Source organism: Danio rerio, chromosome 20 (genome assembly GCF_049306965.1).
Source record: "Danio rerio strain Tuebingen ecotype United States chromosome 20, GRCz12tu, whole genome shotgun sequence".
Lineage (NCBI taxonomy): Eukaryota > Metazoa > Chordata > Actinopteri > Cypriniformes > Danionidae > Danio > Danio rerio.
Genome location: NC_133195.1, coordinates 1,017,501 through 1,038,768, shown reverse-complemented (window position 1 = coordinate 1,038,768; position 21,268 = coordinate 1,017,501). Strand labels below are relative to the sequence as shown.

The following is a 21,268-nucleotide window of genomic DNA, read 5'->3' as shown; positions in this document are numbered from 1 at the left end:
AACATTTTTGTCAAATTGAGGTCTATAAGAAATTTTCTAGATATACCAGGTAGAACTGCAATATTTTTTTTAAATTAAGCAATTTAGCCAGTCATTTTTTCATTTTATTTTTAATATAGTGGAAGATCACAACAGAACACATTTGATATTATGCAGCACCTACAGATAGTCTCAGTCTGTCCCCATCCCATTGGCTGGATGGATTCAAAAATGGTCAAACTCAACAGAAATGTTGAATAAGTGTAGTTGCTGACATAATGGTGGCTGAAACAGCTCTTCGTATATCTCTCCCTCCACGTACATGGTTAACAGCTGCACTCAATATAGTTTTGCTGGATTCAAAGGACCAATTTTAACTTATGATCACACCGGTGTGATCACCCTTGGCTGGTCCCAAAAGCGTACGATCACACTGGTGTGATTAGAGCATTCAGAGCACATGTCATTATTGTATTCTGTCACTAAAACAAGTTTCTGATACAATATAATATTAAAATTATTGTTTTATTATTTTCATAAACGTATTGGCATATAACTTGCTTTATTTTAACGTTTGAACTTTTTTCCAACTCATTTCAAATCAGACAAATGTCTTCTTTAAAATGAGGTTAGGCTTAAATCTGTTAAACTAATTTAAAGCAGTGGTTGCTATACCGTCATATTTTTATTAGAAGTACACTGTGTTTGATGTGCGTTGAGTTTCTTATGCACATGTTATTGAATATGTGCAATAAAACACTTGGAGGGAGAGTTGAATCTGCTCAGTTTGGTTTGGAAGAGCTTATATCTTTGTATCTGCATTAAAAAGGGCCAGCAGAGGCGATGCTTTTGTGTTTACTTACATGGCAATATAAGGCTTCTCATAGCAGTAGTGTTTCTTGAGGGTCTCAACAAGACGGCAGTTTAATTTGCCAGACGCAGACACAAAATCTTCCCGCTTTATCCCCTTGCTCATAAAAAAATGATTGTTTTAGTTTCAGCAACTTTTTAGCAGCTCTGTTTACCGACAGCTTATTAGATTGTACTATAGAAAGTATCTTTAGGGTATTCGTACAGCCATTTTGTTTTCTGAAGAATGCAATTTTCTCCACTACAAAAGAGTTTGTACGCCCTGTTTTATACAAAGACAAGTTTCTGCCATGTTAGTCTTAAAGACTTTTCGACGGGTGAGGTTTTACAGCAGAGTTCTTCTTTATCTCTTATGCGATACCATGAGGGACGTAATTTCCTGCGCTCTTCACGTGCGTGCGCAGATAAACAAGATGACTGTTAATATGTAAAATATTACATATTATTTTCTACAAAATATGTAAAAATGCTCATCTCTCGGATGGAGAATATTGTCTGTTGGACACACATTTATTTTGGACCTCTCGAAGTGGCGGCCGTTTGCGCTGTCAAAGCTAAATCTCTCTCATTATAGCGAATGAAGCTGTCTACTCTAAAACACACACACACGGAAACAGAGAGAGGGTGGAAGAGTGACAGCTGTGTTTGCAGAGAGTTTATAATAACCCCTCCGCACACCAACCAATCACACAGCCCTGCCTCTCTTTTGCTATTAATGACATTTTCAGCAAAATGCCAAGGAGTCACTTTTAGCTTGTAGCTGTTACACACACACATACACATTGTGGTTTATGAGGACTCTCCATAGGTGTAATGTCTTTTATACTGTCAAAACGCTTATTATCAGGCCTAACCCCACCTCTACCCCTAAATCCAACCCTCAGGGAAAACCCCTGGCCAAATTTAAATGTCAAAACCCCATTAGGCATGATTACAAGGTCGTCAGACATGTCCTTGTAAACCACTGCTTTTTAGAGTGTAGAAACTGTATTATAGGAGGAGTTCGAAAAAGTAGGTTTCTGGCTAACTAATTAAGTTAATTAAGGGATAATTAGTGTCAATATTCTCAGGACCACCCAATAAATGTGTCAAGACAAGTTTCACAACAATAGGCAAAAGTTATTAGCATTTTTAGAAATATCGCATACCGACTTTAATAACAATTTGCCAATGCATCTGTAAAATAAAGCAAATTTTGACATAAATCAAAATGGCCGATGGCCAAAATGGCTGACCTGGGAAAATCAGACATCATTCGACTTGGCATTCTTCGCCGTATGTAAAGAGACCAATTTTATGAATTTTGGACAAAGGGTTGAGAAGGTATAAGCAAAAAAAGTCATTCTTGTATCTCCGGACCACTAGGGGGCAGTGCACCCCATGCTGCAGCTAACTTCAGACCATGGTTGTGATAACACACACTAAGTTTGGTGTAAATACGTCAATGTGGTACACAGAAAACACTAAGTCAATTTTCGCAAGTTCTATGTTAAATTTGTTCGCAAGTTAATCAAAAAACAGTTCGTTAAATCTACTTGAATTCAATACGTTTGGTCAGCATGGTGCTTTGGTCAGCATCGAAAAATTCAAAGTAGCGAAAAATAAATGTCATAATGGAAAATGACGTCATAGGATGCGTCTGAATCAGCTTGAGCCATTGAATCAGAGAAATTTTTTTATTGTAGCCCATTTGGCAAATGTTATAACGATAAAAACTGGACAAGTGGTGGCGCTAGAGAGTTTGGGTTAGAGAGTCCAAATTTGTTTTGGTTGAAGATCAGACTGTCCTCTATCAGTGTGCCAAAGTTTGCGCAAATGCCAAAAACAGTTCATAGGGCTGCCATAGACTTCCAGAGCGGAAGAAGAAGAGGGAGGACGCTAGACGTCAGCGAAGACTTGTCTGTTCCTGGAGTTTCACAGGAATCAGTCGCATGCTCTCCACTCCTCCATGACCACCACAGCAGCTGCTCAGGATACGGCCTGGTCCAGAATTATGGAAACTTTGGGATCATCTCTTCACAGGTCTTGAATCGGATCAGTGGGGCTGCATAGTCTCTGGAGGCCTCAGGATGAGTAATCTCAGGTGAAAATAATTAGCGTAGCCGCTGTTCATAGTGTAAATAAACGAGATGCGTGGAGCAAATTCATGCATCATATCACTATGTAAAGCAGTGTGTGTTTTTATATAAAGAGATAGGTCTTTAATCTAGTTTTGAACTGTGAGAGTGCTTTCGAGTCTCGGACATTATCAGGAAGCCTATTCCAGAGTTTAGGAGCCATAAATGAAAATTCTCGACCTCCTTTAGTGGACTTTGCTATTCTAGGTACCACCAGAATCCCTGAGTTTTGAGCTCTTAAAGAGCGGGTTGGATTGTAGATATGGTCTATTATATGGCATGTGGTCTATTATGTTGAACGTGGAAAAAAACCCTGTTAAATATGTATTGAAGTGCGAGGACACAGTACATGTCCTCATAAAGCACATCTATGTTACAATACCTAGACCATATCTGTACTAGTACACACACACACACACACACACACACACACACACTTATAAACAAGGCTTTCCGTCTTCGATCTGCTTCTGGTTTCTTCACATCACCTGAGCTGCTCTCTGTCTCTCTCTCACACACACATGATTGTGTTCCTGCACATCCAACAGGCATCAGCTGCTTCAGTGTCTTTGATGTGTGGTGGAAAACACACACAGACACGTGTACAGACTAACACCGTACAGACTTGACTTTCATTGACAGGGAATCGAAATCTTCCGTTGTCTTGTTTTACGAGGAGGCTGAAGCATGCATGCAATCTCTTATGAAGCCATTTTCCATTTTGGCCAACAAGGACTAGACATGAACAACTCGAACCAAAGCTGTGAATGTTTTAACTCGCCTCCATTCTCCTTCCTATTTCATCACCGACTCGTCACATGGGTTTGAAGATCACGAGAACTTGCAGAAACACTTCACATAGTGGGTCAAGGATACGCCGAGCTCCTAAAATGATCACCAAAAAATAGCGTAAAATTAGTGTCGCAATGAAAATCCATGAAGATGTCCTCACTGTTTGGCTTATGAAAACGCTATATCAGATCAATAACTGGATTACATGATCAGACATCCAGGCCAGCGTGCATAAGGAAATTGCCTTGCGGTAATTGAATATCTCTGACAGAGATAGATGTGGTAATATCACCTTTTGCCGGTGGCGTTTGAGATCACTCAGGATGGGAGGTATTGGCTTCGTGTGCCAGCTTTGCACTGGCCTGTGACCTGTCATTTATCGGCACGTTCTTGTTTTCCAAATCTGCTATTAGGAATGAGGCGCTTTCCTCTGACATGGTTTTGTCAAGGTCTTGTCCTCTTAAGCATCACAGTATCACTGCTTATTATGCATCTCCCTTGAATACTTGATTCTGATTAGTCAGTTGGAGATTCCAAGATATGTTATTCCCAGATAAGAACTGCTGAATCTAATAACACAGGCTCATCTGGCTACTGCGAATCATCTTGAGAATATTCATTTTCTTTTCGGCTTAGTCCATTTTTTAACCTGGCTTCGCCGCAGATTAACTTATCCAGCGTAGGTTTTACGCAGCTGCAACCCATCACTGGGAAACATCCATACACTCTCATTCACACTCATACACTACGGACAATTTAGCCAACCCAGTTCCCCTATAGCATATGTGTTTGGACTTAAGGGGGAAGCCGGAGCTCCCGGAGGAAACCCACGCCAACACGGGCAGAACATGCAAACTCCACACAGAAACGCCAACTGACCCAGCCGAGCATAGGCGGAGCGTGTGTAAGGCTGGGGAAGGCCTAATAACAGAAGAAAGCAACTCAGATAGGTTTTGAGCAAGCAAATGAAGAGTAAACGATGACAGAATTTTCCCTTTTTCTTTTTAGAATTGTGAAATTTTATGAAATGTTATTAAAGTCAGTGTGTTTTTAATCTGATAACATTATTTAAAATAGCCAACATGATATAAACTAAAACAGCACTGTTAATAACCCTAGCAAACATGAATAAATTACTGTAGTGGTTGATTTTAGCTGCCTAACTAACAGTAAAACAGCGGTTTAGTCCTTATAATTCCTTATAAACACCGGTGGTGTATGAGTAGGCCCACCTGGAATCTGCACGCGCATGAATTCTGCAGATTTTCCCCAGATTTTTAGCCCATCATTAATTCTGTTTATTTACTTGAGTAAATGTGTGTAAATCTATATTATTTATTCATATTTTTTTTATTAATTACAGTAATATTATTGGCTAATATGAAAATGTTCATCTGAATTATGTACAATCCCGTTTGTACAGTTATATTTTCTGTCTTTTAATAGATAAATTATAAGACAAACTTGCTTTGTTTACCAAATAAAAGGAATCTAATTGGATTTGCATTTTAAACATTAAATAAAAGTTACAAATATATTATTTTTTATTTTATATATTAAGGTTTTAGTTATACTCCCAAAGCGCTATGTGTAAAGCGCTTTGAGTGCCCAGAAAAGCCCTATATAAATGTAAGGAATTATTATTATTATTATTATTATTATTGTTTTTATAGAAAAATTGATCACAGCAGCTGAATTGAAGAGCAGCACTGATGAACTTAACATTTGTAGGTGATTTTGGTTTTGTTTTGATGGTGGTATTGCTGCTGTGAACAGGAGTCTTTGAAATCCTGCTAATGCTGCTTTCTACAAAGCCCTGTGCGGAAACGCGCCCACGCAGCACTTGTTGTCTTCTGAGACTGTTTTAGCCTCCTAACAGCCACTCAGCTCAGACCCTTTTTATTCTGCTTTCAAAACATAATTACCATAATTATGGCCATTTTTTTATTCTATTATAATGAAAACAGCTAAAACACTGCTATGTTAACACAAGGAGCACACTTTGACTTGAGTGTGTGTTCATCGCATAGTGAACAGCTATACTCTTAACACCCTAAGGTTTCTCACTACTGAGATATGATATAAGATGCTTCTACCCAAAGTGACTTACACCCTTATAGGGCACAGTTGGGGGTTCAGTGTCTTGCTCAAGGGAATCACCTTAGCTGTGGTATTGAGGCTGGAGGAGAGTGTTGGATGCTCACTCCAACCGCTTACAATCCCTGCCAGGTCTCGAACCGGCAACTTTTGGATCACAAGTTCAACTCTCTAACCCAATGGTGCCCAAACTTTTTCGAATGAAGAGCCAAAACGCAAATATCATTAAGAGCCGTGGGCCAAAGGTAAATATACCAAATTATATTACTTTAAATTTGCCATGGGTAATTTCCTAATTTATTTCATAATATTTATAAAATGAACAGAAAACTAGCTTTAAAATGTATTGTCTAATGCAGTATAACATTTTAAATGATCACTGTAATAAAAACAATCACATGTATAACACAGTGGAGTTCAATGCTGAATACACTAGTCGAGCACAATCTGCTTTTGACTTGATTTGCTGACCAAAGTCTCTGCATTGTCATGTACATTTCAGCAAAATCTGATTCATTTACATAATTTAATTAAAACATTTAATATCTGTTAGCTTTTAACAATAAAACATCCCATCCCTATCATACTTCCTCGCTTTTCAGATGCCATGGTGGGCCAAATCAAAGGTTACTATGGGCCAAGTTTGGCCCACTGGCCCTAGTTTGGGCATCACTGCTCTAAGCATTAGGCCACAGCTGTGTCGTTCCAATAATCCTATTCAATAGGGTTGTTTATAGTAAAAGCACACTCTGTTTAAGGCAGGGCTGTCCACACTCGGTCCTGGAGAGTTTTGCTTTAACCCTAATCAAACACACCTGAATAAGCTTTAAGCTCTTATTAGGTATACTAGAAACTTCCAGGCAGGTGTGTTGAATCGAGTTGGAGTCAGCAGGACGCCGGCCCTCCAGGACCGACTGTGGACACTCCTGGTTTAAGGCATAGGTCTCAAACTAGATTCCTGGAGGGAATGCACAGTTTTGCTCCAACTACCATCAAACACAGCTGATCCAAATAATCAAGATGTTCAAGACTACTAGAGAATATTAAGCAGGTGTGAGTTGGAGGTGGTTGGAGATAAACTATGCAGAGCTGCGGCCCTCCAGGAATTGAGTTTGAGACCACTGATTTAAGGGATCCATTTGGTAAAAGCACATTTATTTTAAATCGGTTAGCTTTTAACAATAAAACAAGCAAAGGGTTACATTAAATTTGAATTGTCAATCTCTAAACCATCCCTATCGCCACGGGCCACAGTTTGGGCATCACTGCTCTAACCATTAGGCCACAGCTGTGTCATTCCAATAATCTTATTCAATAAGGATGTTTATAGTTAAAGCACACTCTGTTTAAGGTGTAGGTCTCAAACTGGACTCCTGGAGGCAATGCACAGTTGTGCTCCAACCCTAATCAAACACAGCTGATCCAAATAATCAAGGTGTTCAAGACTACTAGAGACTATTAGGACCTACTTACACTATACTATCAGAACGTACTATTTAAACGTACTACTCAGCCGTTAGAAAAGTTCGTTCTATACAGTATGAATGTGAAAAGTATGAATGGAATTCGGACGTACTACATCCGCCATTTTGTCATGATCACATGACCTACCTGCGTCAGTTGCGTCGCCTTACTTCCATTCATGAATTCTCTCACGGGGCATTATGGGATAGCGCAGCATACATGGGATGCGCACTTCACAATCTTGCTGGAAGTAGTAAGTCGTCCAGGTACTCCTCGCCTACTGATTTTCGAATTCTATGAATTCGGACATACTACTCGGCTCACATACTGATTTTTGCGTACTATATAGTATGGAAGTATGCGGCTTCGGATACAGCCTGAGTGCTCTGAATCGGGCTCAGACACGGTTTACTTGGCCGGCCCTGGCCCGGTTGGAAGAGGTGTGCCTCAGCGCGGTTCACTTGGGCTTTAGCGCGGTACACTTGTGTGTGAGTGCAAAACGTGCCTAAGCCCGAAACTGAAAGCGAGACGTGACTTTTAAGGAACTGTTTCATATGGATTTATTAATCATTCTTACTGTTCAGTGAACGCAAACTGCCGTAGTTTATTAAAGACGTAAACCCCTCACTGCACCACAGCTGCGCCTTCAGCAAACCTCATAATTCCTGCAGCACGAGACCTTTCTGATTGTTTAGGAGCTTCAAAAGTGGCTGATCAGTTCGGCGAAATATTTGACTGCATGTCACCGCATCCCAAACGACTTAAACGATATAACTAAAGAAATCTCCACTGTGCTGAGCGAGAGAGCTTACTGAACAGCGCAGCATCGATGACGTAAGCATGCCCAGGCCTGAAAGTAATGTGAGTGCGGGCTTTACATAGTGTGAGTACACCCTTAAGCAGGTGTGAGTTAGAGGTGGTTGGAGATAAACTATGCAGAGCTGCGGCCCTCCAGGAATTGAGTTTGAGACCACTGGTTTAAGGGATGAGGTCCATTTGGAAAAAGCACATTTGTTTTTAAATCAGCCGAAGCCCCCCAACCCTTGTTCGAGACACACAACAAAAGTTGTGTTTTGGATTCGGACTCTGAAGTATCAGGTAGAACCTCGGGTTTTGATATCTATTTGGATGCGTGAAGATCTCCACTGTACCTCCAGGAGCAGAATTGAACATCGCTGTTTTCAGCTGTGCTGTTTTTGGGGGATTATTCTGTTCTGTCTCTTTTACACCCGACTCTGTAATCCCCTATTTAATAAGGTGGGCTGTTTGTTGCAAAAGGAGGCTCTGTTAAAGGTATCAGGTCCATTTGGAAGAAGCACATTTAGGCAGTGTGCTAAGGCAGTGAATAACAAACCCGTCCCCTGTTCGCAGCACACAACAAAACATCATACCCGGAGGTTTTTGGATCCATGAAAACCTCTACTGTACCTCCAGGAGCAGAAATGAACACCCCTGTTTGTGTTGTTTTGAGAGGATCATTCTGTCCTGTCACTTTTACACCCGACTCTGTGTGTTTATAGGACCAGAAGGAGACACTGTCAGGCCGGCCTAACCTGCTGTGATGCAATAATATGACAAGTGATAAAAGCTCTTTCATGTTAAATCCGAGATTTTAGCAGCGACGAGGAGCAGGACATTTTGTTCAGCCACTTTTTTTTTGGTTCTGTGTGTTTGTACTCTGCATAACTCTGTTTTACATATCTGCTGTGTTCTCGTTGTGTGTGATTGGATCAAACTATCCAGCATTCGGTCTTCCACTGATGATCTGACTATAAGAACCAAGTTAGGGCGTGATTTTCAGACGTTTCCATCTCCGAGACAGATGGTGGGATTATTCTAGTCGTCCACACTCCACATTAGAGGTCTGCAGACCCGTCCAGATTTCTGCGGCGCGGGAATAAATTTCTGAATAAATCACGGGAGTGGTCGGTAACGGGTTTAATTTGGGACGGGAGCGGGCTGTCTAGCAATATCGCGGATATTGCTATGCGAATGAGAGAGAGAGAGAGAGAGAGAGAGAGAGAGAGAAAGAGAGAGAGAGAGAGAACGAGCTTTGCCTGTGTGTGTGCTTGGTGCTTGTGTATGTTAGTGCGCACGCGCGTGAATGAGAGAGAATGAGAGAGAGTTTTCCCAGATAGCAAAATACACTCGGGCCAGTTCCGGCTAGATTCTCGCCTGCCGGAGACTTACCACTCAGCCCGGCTCCGGCTGCCGGACTCCGGATGCTTGTGGACTCACTGCCCGATTCCAGCCCGAATCAATCGGGCCAGATGCGGCGGCCGTAAGCAAGCCGACGCTGCCGCATCTGCGCCGGAATCGGCCCAAGCTGGCGCGACTCAGTATTTATATACCTTTATATAAAACCTTTTGGTATTACATTGGTACTTGATACATGGTATTACAAGCCTTTGAGTTGATATAACAGCAAACGCCTGTGTGTCTGCTTGGTGCTTGTGTGTGTGTTAGTGCGCGCGTGCGTATGAGAGAGAGAGAGATTTGTCTGTGTGTGTGTGTGCTTGGTGCTGTGTGTGTTTATACCAACACAATCTCATGGCAATTCGTAACTTATTCATTTAGTGGCTAGTTCGTATGAATTCGTACGATCTAATTCGTACCATTTAGTACAATTTGCTCATCCCCCAATGACAGTTAGGGGTGGGGTTAGGTGCCACGCCTCCTTTTTAAAATCGTACCATTTCGTATGACTGAACTCGTATGAATTCGTACGAATTAGCCACTAAACTGGCAAAACGTAAAATACTTACGTTTTCTCGTGAGATCAGGCTGGTTTATACAGACAGCTTGGCTGTCTGGACTGTATAGCTGGGGGATTTTCGGTTTTGTTCTCCCCCGCTCTTTAGCGGGATCGGGCGCGGCGGGCAGAAAACGGGGCGGGTCGGGCAGCGGGACAACAAATTCTTAATATAAGCGGGAGCGGTCGGGTTCGGGCTAAAACCGTGCGGGCGGGAGCGGGATTCAAAATTTAGTCCCGCGCAGATCTCTACTCCACATTCGTCCATGTCCAGTCTTTTAATTATCACACGCAAATGGAAACCAATTGTGTAAACCAAGAGTTTGCGGTTGCTGAAAGCATGCTAACAGGCGAGTCGTACGGCAGCCTGAGGCATTAGGCAGAAGTGAAAGCTCCAGGTAAACAGGTTAGTCTGGCATGAAGGAATGTTAACAGGGTCGCGCTTGTTTCCATGGTGATGCTTGGGGTTTGTGTTGCGCTCTTGATTGATTTTCACCCCTGCATTGACTGCATTTGACTCCATCAAGGACTAACACGGCTCTGCTTTTGAGATCTTTGTGTGTCAGCCACATGACTGAATAACTCAGTGAGTTGATTTGATTAAGGAACACGCCGTCTAACTGGCTTTAAAAATGTTTTGACAAGCCATAAGAAGATGCGCGGCGGTGGCAGTCCGACCTTGGTCTGTCGTGCTTGAATACAATACAGCGTTCAAATGCAAAAACCTTCAGGCATTCGAGCCGTAGCAGTAACTCAATCCCCATAAAAGCCTTATTGTTTCAGACGCCTTTCACAAATTTCCAGGCCTGACAATCCTCGGCATACCTCGAGTGCTTTCAAAATCATTCTTTTGATTTACCTTCCACAGTCATCCTTGACTTTTTGTACTGGAAAAGTTTTGAAAGTTCTTAAAATATATCCTCGGATTGACCCATCGCTAAGCACACTCCCATTCAACCCCAGCAGTTTGACACACACACCAATCTGATGCGTTTTCAGAAAGGTGTTTGCTCAGTTCTTATGTAAGGCTGTATCTCTTATGTGTTCAGATGCTGTTAGACATCATCATTCCACCTTGAACGACCCCAAACGAAGACTCTCTTTCTAAACTTACTCTAGCCTAGGGTAAACTCAAAGTTATACCTTGAAAACTAAAGATAAAACACATTGGTTATTCATTAAAGCTGAACTTTTTATCTGGTGAGGAAGCTTATAGGCATACTTGCCAACATTTGTCTCTGAAGGTCCAGGACGAGGGGACGAGTTGGGTGGCAAACCGGAGAACCCGGGAGGTGTTTGTGGTGTTAGTGAACTGTACCATGGACCGGCTTTGGCACTGGAGGAGATGGGTTACTACCAAAGTGGACAACCGAGAGGGGATGTTGAAGACTGTACCAAAACGCGAGGGGAGGTGGAATAACGGGAGATTTCCGGGAGAAATAACAAAACGGGAGCATGGCAGGAGATGAGTGTGAAATATGGGAGACTCCCGGGATAAACGTTGTGTTAGTGTTGGCCGGTATGCTTATTGATGAACTTTGCTGACATTGATTACAATATAAATATAGACTGTGTGCAGTGGGTAGTGCTGTCGCCTCACAGCAAGAAGGTCGCTAGTTTGAGCCTCGGCTGGGTCGGTTGGCATTTCTGTGTGGAGTTTGCATGTTCTCCCTGCAGTTGCGTGGGTGTCCTCTGGGTGCTCCGGTTTCCCCCACAGTCCAAACACATGCGGGACAGGTGAATTGGGTAAGCTAAGTTGTCTGTAGTGTATGTGTGTGAATGGAAGTGTTTGGGTGTTTCCCAGTGATGGGTTGCAGCTGGATGGGCATGCGCTGCGTAAAACATATGCTGGATAAGTTGGCGGTTCATTCTGCTGTGTCGACCCCTGCTTAATAAAGGGACTAAACTGAAAAGAAAATGAATGAATATATTTTTTAAGTCATAAAAGTCTTAAAATAATCATTAACTCGTATTCTTTTCTGATGAGTATTTCTATTAGTGGCCTATAAAGGGTTGAAATGTAAAATTGTTGAGCAAAATGTGACTTAATATTGCCAAACGTTGCCCATTGCATACCTCCGTCAAGGTCCGTCACCTTAAGCTCACTCACTCACTTAATCACTTACTCAGCTTAATCATTCATCTTTTCTAAATGTACCTTAATTTAACATCAGGGATTTATACTCACTGGCCACTTTATTAGGTACACCTGTCTAACTTCTCGTTAACGCAAATTTCAAATCAGCCAATCACATGGCAGCAGCTCAATGCATTTGAGACAATCTGCTGCAGGTCAAACTGAGCATCCGAATGGGGAAGAAAGGGAATTTAAGAGACTTTGAACGTGGCATGGTTGTTGCTGCCAGGCTGCTCTGAGTATTTCAGAAACTGCTGATCTACTGGGATTTTCACGCACAACCGTCTCTAGGGTTTACAGAGAATGCTCCGACAAAGAGGAAGTATCCAGTGAGCGGCAGTTCTGTGGGCGCAAATGCCTTGTTGATGGTCAGAGGAGAATGGCCAGACTGGTTCCAGCTGATAGAAAGGCAACAGTAACTCAAATAAGCACTCGTTACAACCGAGCTCTGCAGAAGAGCATCTCTGAACACACAACACGTCCAACCTTGAGGCGGATGGGCTACAGCAGCAGAAGAGCACACCGGGTGCCGCTCCTGTCAGCTAAGAACAGGAAACTGAGGCTACAATTCACACAGACTCACCAAACCTGGACAATAGAAGATTGGAGAAACGTTGCTGCTCTGATGAGTCTCCATTTCTGCTCACACATTCGGATGCTCGGCTCAGAATTTGGCCTCAACAACATGAAAGCATGGATCATCCTGCCTTGTATCAGCGGTTCAGGCTGGTGGCAGCTGGAAAGGCATCTGCTGTGTAAAACATATGCTGAAATAGTTGGGGGTTCATTCTGCTGTGGCGACCTCTGATAAATAAGGGACTAAGACAAAGGAAAATAAATGAATGAATAATTGAAGGATTTTGCCGAGGATTGTTTTTATTTTTCCTCACGTTTAAAAAGCTCTTCAGAAGTGAGTCTTGAATAAAGATACATGTCAGTCCTCATTTCCAAATGCTGCTAAGCATTTGTTCTGAGGTGAGTTATTGTTATAACTGTCATAATATCTATGTAATAACTCTAAACAAATGGTAATAATAGTGGTTTTATATGGAGAGCCCTGCATCAGAGCGGTCACCTTGTGGTTTGTTGGAGGTGCAGCTCACATATGTACTCAGTAAACACGTCATCACTTCCTCTTTCATCTTCTCACCTCATGCTGAGTATCTGGAGTGGGGTGAGCACAGCTATTAGGATTTTTTTTTTTTCCTGACAGCATTTCTGAAACTCTTACGATAGTGACTTTACCTTGGAGAAGTATTGTGCTGTCTGGACTCTGTGCTTGCAGCTTCTGACACATTACTTCTCTGTTCTGGATCAGCATTGTTTTTTTTTTTTACAAAACGCCCACTGCAGACCTGAAAAAAGTACACATGCAGACAGAGGAAGACAAAAAATCAATGGTTTGTGTGTAGCATGGTCCTGTGCTCACAGTTTGCAGCTTGACTGCTTTACATTGTAAAAAAAAAAACTACTGTTGAAATAAATAGCTTTTAGAACAACCAAACATCAGAATAAAAGCGATAAAAGAAGTTATTCTCAAGGCCGTGTGTCCTAATTTCAGTCTTAGAGTTCTCAAGAGTTCCCATTTAGCTGATGATTGATAACAAGGCGCGTTTAGCATGCTGTCCTGGGAGAGCGCCCTGAGCTCAGAATATCCTCGAGCCCTGCTGAAAAAAATGAAGGTGCATGATTTTACTGATTTGATGTGAAACTGAGTTTTGTGAAGGAACGAATGCAGACTGCTGGAAGGGGCGAGGGATTTGACGCAATCATTGCTTAATACAGATTTTTCTTTTTTATTGCTGGAGGCTAAAATCGAAATATAAATTGAGGTTCAATTAGTTGCACTACTTCTGGATGTGGCTGAATTTGGGAAAACGCAAATCAATTCAACACAGGCTCATTCTGAACACGTAGCCCTATATAGATTTCTGGAGATCGCGAATTATGTAGCCAGAGAAACTTACGACTGCATTTAAAAGGAAAGCTACGGGGCAGCAAGACTAAAACAAAAGCTAAAAAATAAAATAAACGGGTAAATAAGAATGTGGTAAAATCTGAAAGTGTAAAAATCAGGCTGCCGACAGGGCTTTTATTATTATGGATTGCTTTTGAAAACACTTTCAGTTGGGTTTTGGGAAGGAGGGTAGGGGGAGGGTCAGTCAGTCTTCAGCGGTCTCTGGTGGATTTACGTGGCAACAGCAGGCGCGAATGGCACTCGTGAGAGAAATTCTGAAAGAGAGATCTGAAAAAGCATACACAGAGGCCTCTGGTGCATTCGTGAAAGCAAAAATTGCAAAAAAAACGTTGCTCCTGGCATGCATTTGGCGCTCTCCAGAAATGTATACAGGGGTACATTTTCAGATTGAGCCCGGGTTGAATCAGTTTACGCCTCCTTTACTCCAGTTGTCTTCTTGTCATCAAACATTCATTCAATCGTTTTCTTTTCGGCTTAGTCCCTTTATTAATCCGGGGTCGCCACAGTGGAATGAACCGCCAACTTATCCAGAACGTTTTGAACCCTCCCAGCTGCAACCCATCTCTGGGAAACATCCATACAAACTCATTCACTACGGACAATTTAGCCTACCCAATTCACCTGTACCGCATGTGTTTGGACTGTGGAGGAAACCCACACGAGCGTAGGGAGAACATGCAAACTCCACACAGAAATGCCAACTAACCCAGCCGAGGCTCGAACCAGCGACCTTCTTGCTGTGAAGCAACAGCACTACCTACTGCGTCGCCGTCATCGAACATGTAATCGGAATATTATAAACGCATCTTAATATCTGCTCCAAGTCTTTCATGACCACTCCAAATGTGTTTGTGTGTGCTGGTTACTACTGAAGATTAAATTACAACACTTGCGCATTTAATTCACCACATATCCTAGTTTAAACTTAGGAAAATGTTCAGATATTTGCTGCTGGTCATACTTTGATCGTGAATTGTAAATCTGTAGTGGCGTAATTCACAATCACCGAAGCGGTTCCTTCACTTCCCTCATAATTAGGTTTCATAAGCACACCTTCAGCTCAAACACAAGACGTTCCCCCCGCTGCATTACCTTTTCCTTCAGGGGTATTTACAAGCTCTCAGCTGTAGTTTCCCTGCAGCAGGAAAGCGTTCAGTGACACCTCCATCACTCAGACAGAGCTGGGTTTTATGCGCGACAAGCATCATTTCCTTCTTCTGCAAGCTATCAGCACATCGGCTTCTCCCATCGACTGACACAGCACGAAGGCTTTGATACACAACAGCTCAGGTGCTGCCAGTCATGCTTGTCCAATAAATCACGCTGGATGTTTTCTAACCGCACGACACCCGGGGATTCGACATCCTTTTTTAAACTCGTGTCATGTTAGTAGCAAGTTGAAAGCCACAATTTGAACCTGGTCCTTAATCAATAAAGTGCACATGAAATCGAATCTAACCGTATTGATTATGTTAGCTCACATTGCTAGTTTTGTGGGGATCAATTCGTCTGTGCATGTCATCAAGAAAACAATCATTGTAATCTAAGACTGAAATCTGAAAATGCACTTGGTGTTTGTTTTCGGTTCAATCCTCAGATTAGGTCTGTCTGAAATATTGGGCGTGGCTAACATACTTAACCACGCCCTTCCAGCTGTCAGTTTTGACAACAAACAGAAATGGTGAGCAGGAGGAGCCTGTTAGGCTGTAATCAGGGCTGGAGCAAGCTCAACTGCCGCTCTAGGCAAAGGACGGTCACGCCGCCCTCAACCCCATGCCTCTCTATTCTGCCGCCCTATACGCGGATATAACTGAGGGCGCGGGTGGTGAGGGTAGTGTCGCGGACGCCGCCTTCTCTATTCTATCGCACTAGATGCGGATATAACTGAGGGTGCGGGTGGTGAGGGTAGTGTCGCGGACGCCGCCTTCTCTATTCTGCCGCCCTATACGCGGATATAACTGAGGGCGCGGGTGGTAAGGGTAGTGTCGCGGACGCCGCTCTCTCTATTAGTCGCGGATATAACTGAGAGCACGGGTGGTAAAGGTAGTGTCGCGGACGCCGCCCTCTCTATCCTGCCGCCCTAGACGCGAACTGAGGGTGCAGGTGGTGAGGGTAGTGTCGCGGACGCCGCCTTCTCTATTCTGCCGCCCTATACGCGGATATAACTGAGGGCGCGGGTGGTAAGGGTAGTGTCGCGGACGCCGCTCTCTCTATTAGTCGCGGATATAACTGAGAGCACGGGTGGTAAGGGTAGTGTCGCGGACGCCGCCCTCTCTATCCTGCTGCCCTAGACGCGAACTGAGGGTGCAGGTGGTGAGGGTAGTGTCGCGGATGCCGCCCTCTCTATTCTATCGCCCTAGATGCGGATATAACTAAGGGCGCGGGTGGTGAGGGTAGTGTCGCAGACGCCGCTCTCTCTATTAGTCGCGGATATAACTGAGGGCGCGGGTGGTAAGGATAGTGTCGCAGACGCCGCCCTCTTTATCCTGCCGCCCTAGACGCGAACTGAGGGCATGGGTGGTGAGGGTAGTGTCGCGGACACCGCCCTCTCTTAGTCGCGGATATAACTGAGGGCGCAAGTGGTGAGGATAGAGTCGGGGACGCAGCCCTCTCTATTCTGCCGCCCTAGACGGCCGCCTAGGTCGCCTCTAGGGACACGCCGGCCCTGGCTGTAATGACACTCCCTAAACCCTTTTCCACATCTTTCTATATGACACGCCTACTTTACTACATCCAATCAGCTCACAGTAAAAAAACAAGCCACGCCCACTGTTTTCTAATTTAGAAGCTGATTTAAAGAGCTGCATCACAAGAAAAAAAAAAGCCTCAGGTTTAACGCACTAAAAAGTTTGTTGTTGACCTGTTGAAGAAGAAGAAATCGTCACTCTTACCATCATATAGGTTTACTTTCATCGGCTAGGCAGCTTCATGAATGTCGGTGCCCTCATCATTGATTCACGATCATCTTGTGTTGTAGCTTGTGTTGACGCTACTGCGCTACTTCACTAATAAAATAGCTTTGCTGACGAAAAGCTATTTGATTTAGAAAGTAGCGACGCTACCGCCACGCTACTGAGAAATGTAGTTAAGCTAGTACTGTCACTACTTGTAGCGACGCTCTACTGCCCAACACTAGATATGGGGGTGTTAGGAGGCCATGATGGATAGAGGCCAGTGGGCAAATTTGGGCAGGATGCCGAGGTTAAACTCCTACTCTTTATCGAAGGACATCCTGGGATTATTAATGACCACAGCGAGGTCATCAATTTAATTAGTTTAACATGTCTCATCCGAAAGACAGCGCTCATATAGAGTCTCCATCAATATACTGGGGCGTTAGGACCCACACAGACCGCAGGTTGAGCGCCCCCTTCTGGCCTCACTAACAACACTTCCAAAACTAGCAATATGTGCATGAAAACTTCCATGATATTTGTTTTTCCTACTATGGAGGGCAATGGTTACAGGTTTTCAGCATTCTTCAAAATATCTTCTTTTGCCTTCAACAGAATTAATAAACGGTTTTGAACCACTTGAGGGGGAGTATTGGAGTGTGATACAAATATAAACAGTTAAAGACATGAAATCCATCCTCAGATCTCAGAGACTTTTCATTTCCTTTAAAAGCAGATTTGATCAGATGGATTTACGAGATGTCAGATGGGTCACACAGTGATTTTCTCTGCTTAAAGGTGCAGAAATCCCCCTTCACCCTCTTTCTGTCATATTAAGCAAGCTTTTGTAAGGACATGCACTCACTTCAGAGTATTTATTTAATATCATTTTACCTTAAAATGTTTTTCGAATATACATTGTGTTAAATTGAATGACGTTTTGGTTGCTTTGTTTTCCTGCTTGATTTCTAATGTGTAATTATGTTACTTAATGTATTTTTATCAGGAAGAAATGCTGAAAACCTGCGACCTTTGACTTGCATAGCATTTTTTTCTTATTAAGGTAGTTAATGGTTACCGATGTCTAACGTTTTTCAAAATTTCTTTTTGCTATTGTTGTTTAACATGAAAGAAGGTATTTTGAAAAATGCTGAAGACCTGTAACCAATGACCTGCATAGCATTTGTTTTTCTTACCAAGGAAGTCAATGGTTACAGGTCTTCAGCTTTTTTCAAAATATCTCCTTTTTATTGCTATTGTTGAACCCAAAAGGAGATATTTTGAAAAATGCTGAAGACATGTAACCATTGACTTGCATAGTATTTGCTTTTCTTACCAAGAAAGTCAATGGTTACTGATTTCTGACATTTTTCAAAATATCTTCTTGTGTTTGCTATTGTTGTTGAACCCAAAATAAGATATTTTGAAAAATGCTGAAGACCTGTAACCATTGACTTCCATAGTATTCGTTTTTCCTACTATGGACGTCAATTGTTACCAGTTTCTAACACTTTTCAAAGTATCTTTTTTATGTATGTAACAAAAGAAACTCTTTGAAGTGGGAAACCTAGTAAATATATAGTAAATGTTAATTTTTGTGTAAAATACCCTTTTAAGTCTTGCTTGTTAAGTCTCCTTTAAAACCTGATTGATCAAATGGTTTCTTAAAGATGTTCTTTGTTTTTTTCTTTACTTGCTTTCTAATTTGTATATAAGTAACTTCATGTATTTTTAACACAAGGAGGCCTTGGCATGGCAATAAAGTAAAGAATGAGCTATCCATCGCCTCTTATTGTGGAAATGAATTGCGAAAGTGAAAGGCGAAACTCCCAAGTGCAGCTTCAGTCAGATCCGGCCTTTTCTGCAGATTTTATTGCATCAGTGTTGTAACTGTTTCAACAGCATTTCAGTCTGAGCACCATATGTTATCACTGCATTCCATCCCATTCGGTGACATTTGATTGGACGAGGAAACAGCTTGTTATTAAATGAACTGACAGCAGATTGGCTGATTGCCTGTCAGTTGATTTATAAAGTTTAAATCTGTTTTTTATTATATGTAAAATGTCCACAGACCATTTACAGGGTTGTTTGGCTTGTAAGGGATAGTTTAACCAGTTTTTTTCAGGTTTTTTTATCATTTACTCACCTTGATATGTTTCAAACTGGTTTGAGTTTCTTAACAAAAAGAAGATATTGACTTCCTTAGTGTTGTTTTTTTTACTATGGAAGTCAATGGTTGCCTGTTTCTAACATTTAAAAAAAAGATCTTGTTGTTGTTGAACACCAAAGAAGATATTTGGAAAATTCTGAAAACCATTGAGTTCTATAATATTTGCTCTTTCTACCATGGAAGTCAATGGTTAACGGTTTCTGACATTTTTCAAAACATCTTATTTTGTGTTCAACAACAACAACAGAAAGTCTTAAAAGTTTGAAACCACTCGTGGGAGAGTTAATAAATAGTAAATGTTCGTGTGTTTGTGTGAACTGCTTTGAGTGTTGTAGAAATAAGCATGAACTGGAAACTTTCTGAAGAAATGCTGATGCAGTCTGAGATTTTTATATTCTGTCAAACACAAAAGAAGATATTCTGAAAAATGCTGAAAACCTGCAACCATTGACTTGCATAGTATCCTTTTTTTCATTCTATGAAAGTCAGTGTTTACAGGTTTCTAACATTTTTAAAAAATACTTTATTGTTTTTGAACACAAAAGAAGATATTTTATAAAAGGTTGACAACCTGTAACCATTGACTTGCATAGTATTTGTTTTTTCCTACCATGGATGTCAAAGGTTACAGGTTTCTAGCATTTTTCAAAATATCCTGTCGTTGTTTTTGTTGAGCACAAAAGAAGATATTTTAGAAAAATGCTGAAAACCTGTAACCATTGACCTCTGTAGTATGTTTTTCTGCTATGGAAGTCAATGGTAACAGGTTTCTAACATTTTTCAAAACGTCTTCTTTTGTGTTGAACTACAACAACAACAACAACAACAACAGAAACTCTCAAAAGTTTTAAACCACTTGTGGGAGAGTAAATAAATGGTAAATGCTCATGTTTGTGTGAACTGCCCCCTTTAATCTTGTAGAAATATGCATGAACTGGAGGAACACAAAATAAGATATTTTGAAAAATGCTGAAAACCTGTAACCATTGACTTCCATAGTATCCTTTGTTTCATTCTATGGAACTCAGTGGTTACAGGTTTCTAAAAAATACTTTATTGTTTTTTAACACAAAAGAAGATATTTTGAAAAAGGTTGAAAACCTGTAACCATTGAGTTGCATAGTATTTGTTTTTCCTACCATGGATATCAAAGGTTACAGGTTTCTAACATTTTTCAAAATATCCTGTCGTTGTTTTTGTTGAGCACAAAAGAAGATATCTAAAATGTTTTTTCTGCTATGGAATGGTTACAGGTTTTTTAACATTTTTCAAAACATCTTCTTTTGTGTTGAACTACAACAACAGAAACTCTCAAAAGTTTTAAACCACTTGTGGGAGAGTAGATAAATGGTAAATGTTCATGTTTGTGTGAACTGCCCCTTTGATTGTAGAAATATGCATGAACTGGAGGAACACAAAAGAAGCTATTTTGAAAAATGCTGAAAACCTCTAACTATTGACTTTCATAGTATTCGTTTTTAAGTCAATGGTTACCGGTTTCTAACATTTTTCAAAATATTTTCTTTTTTTTTTTTTTTTTGAAAACAAAAATAAGATATTTTGAAAAATGCTAACACCTGTAACCATTGACTTCTATAGTATAGGGCTGCATGATACAGTTGATAAGTGATAATGATATTTTCTAAGATACAGCTAACTGGTGAAGAAACAAACATCATACCTCAGGTGACCCCTTTGATAGGATAAAAACACAGAGACATTTTACACTCAGCCGTTCTCCTGGTGTTTTTCCTCCAGCCCCAGAATCGTGGCTTCACGCATGATCTGAGCTCTCCGCCATAATCGCTATCAAATGAGGCCTTCTGAATTCAATCTGATAAGGTTTCTCTTCAGTTTGGGTTTGCAGTCTTTAATGAAATCACAGCAGATGAACATCGGCAGATTAAAGATGCTCTGCAGAGTTTATGCTCACACTTTGCAAACTGTGTTGACCAATCAGCTCTTAGATCTTTGTTGTAAAGGGATAGCTCACCCTAAAATTGATTACTGTTTCA

General features: G+C 41.5%; 1 protein-coding gene and 1 long non-coding RNA gene across 3 annotated transcripts in view; one reads left to right on the top strand and one right to left on the bottom strand.

Moving 5' to 3' along the window:
- rngtt (RNA guanylyltransferase and 5'-phosphatase) overlaps positions 1–21,268 on the top strand; it is a 179,583-nt gene that overhangs the window by 124,395 nt on the left and 33,920 nt on the right.
- On the bottom strand, positions 113–14,316 carry LOC141379509 (uncharacterized). The gene is made up of 4 exons (XR_012396287.1): positions 13,454–14,316; positions 13,284–13,372; positions 12,792–12,959; positions 113–3,851 (listed from the first exon to the last, which is right to left on the bottom strand). It is a non-coding gene; the product is annotated as an uncharacterized lncRNA (long non-coding RNA).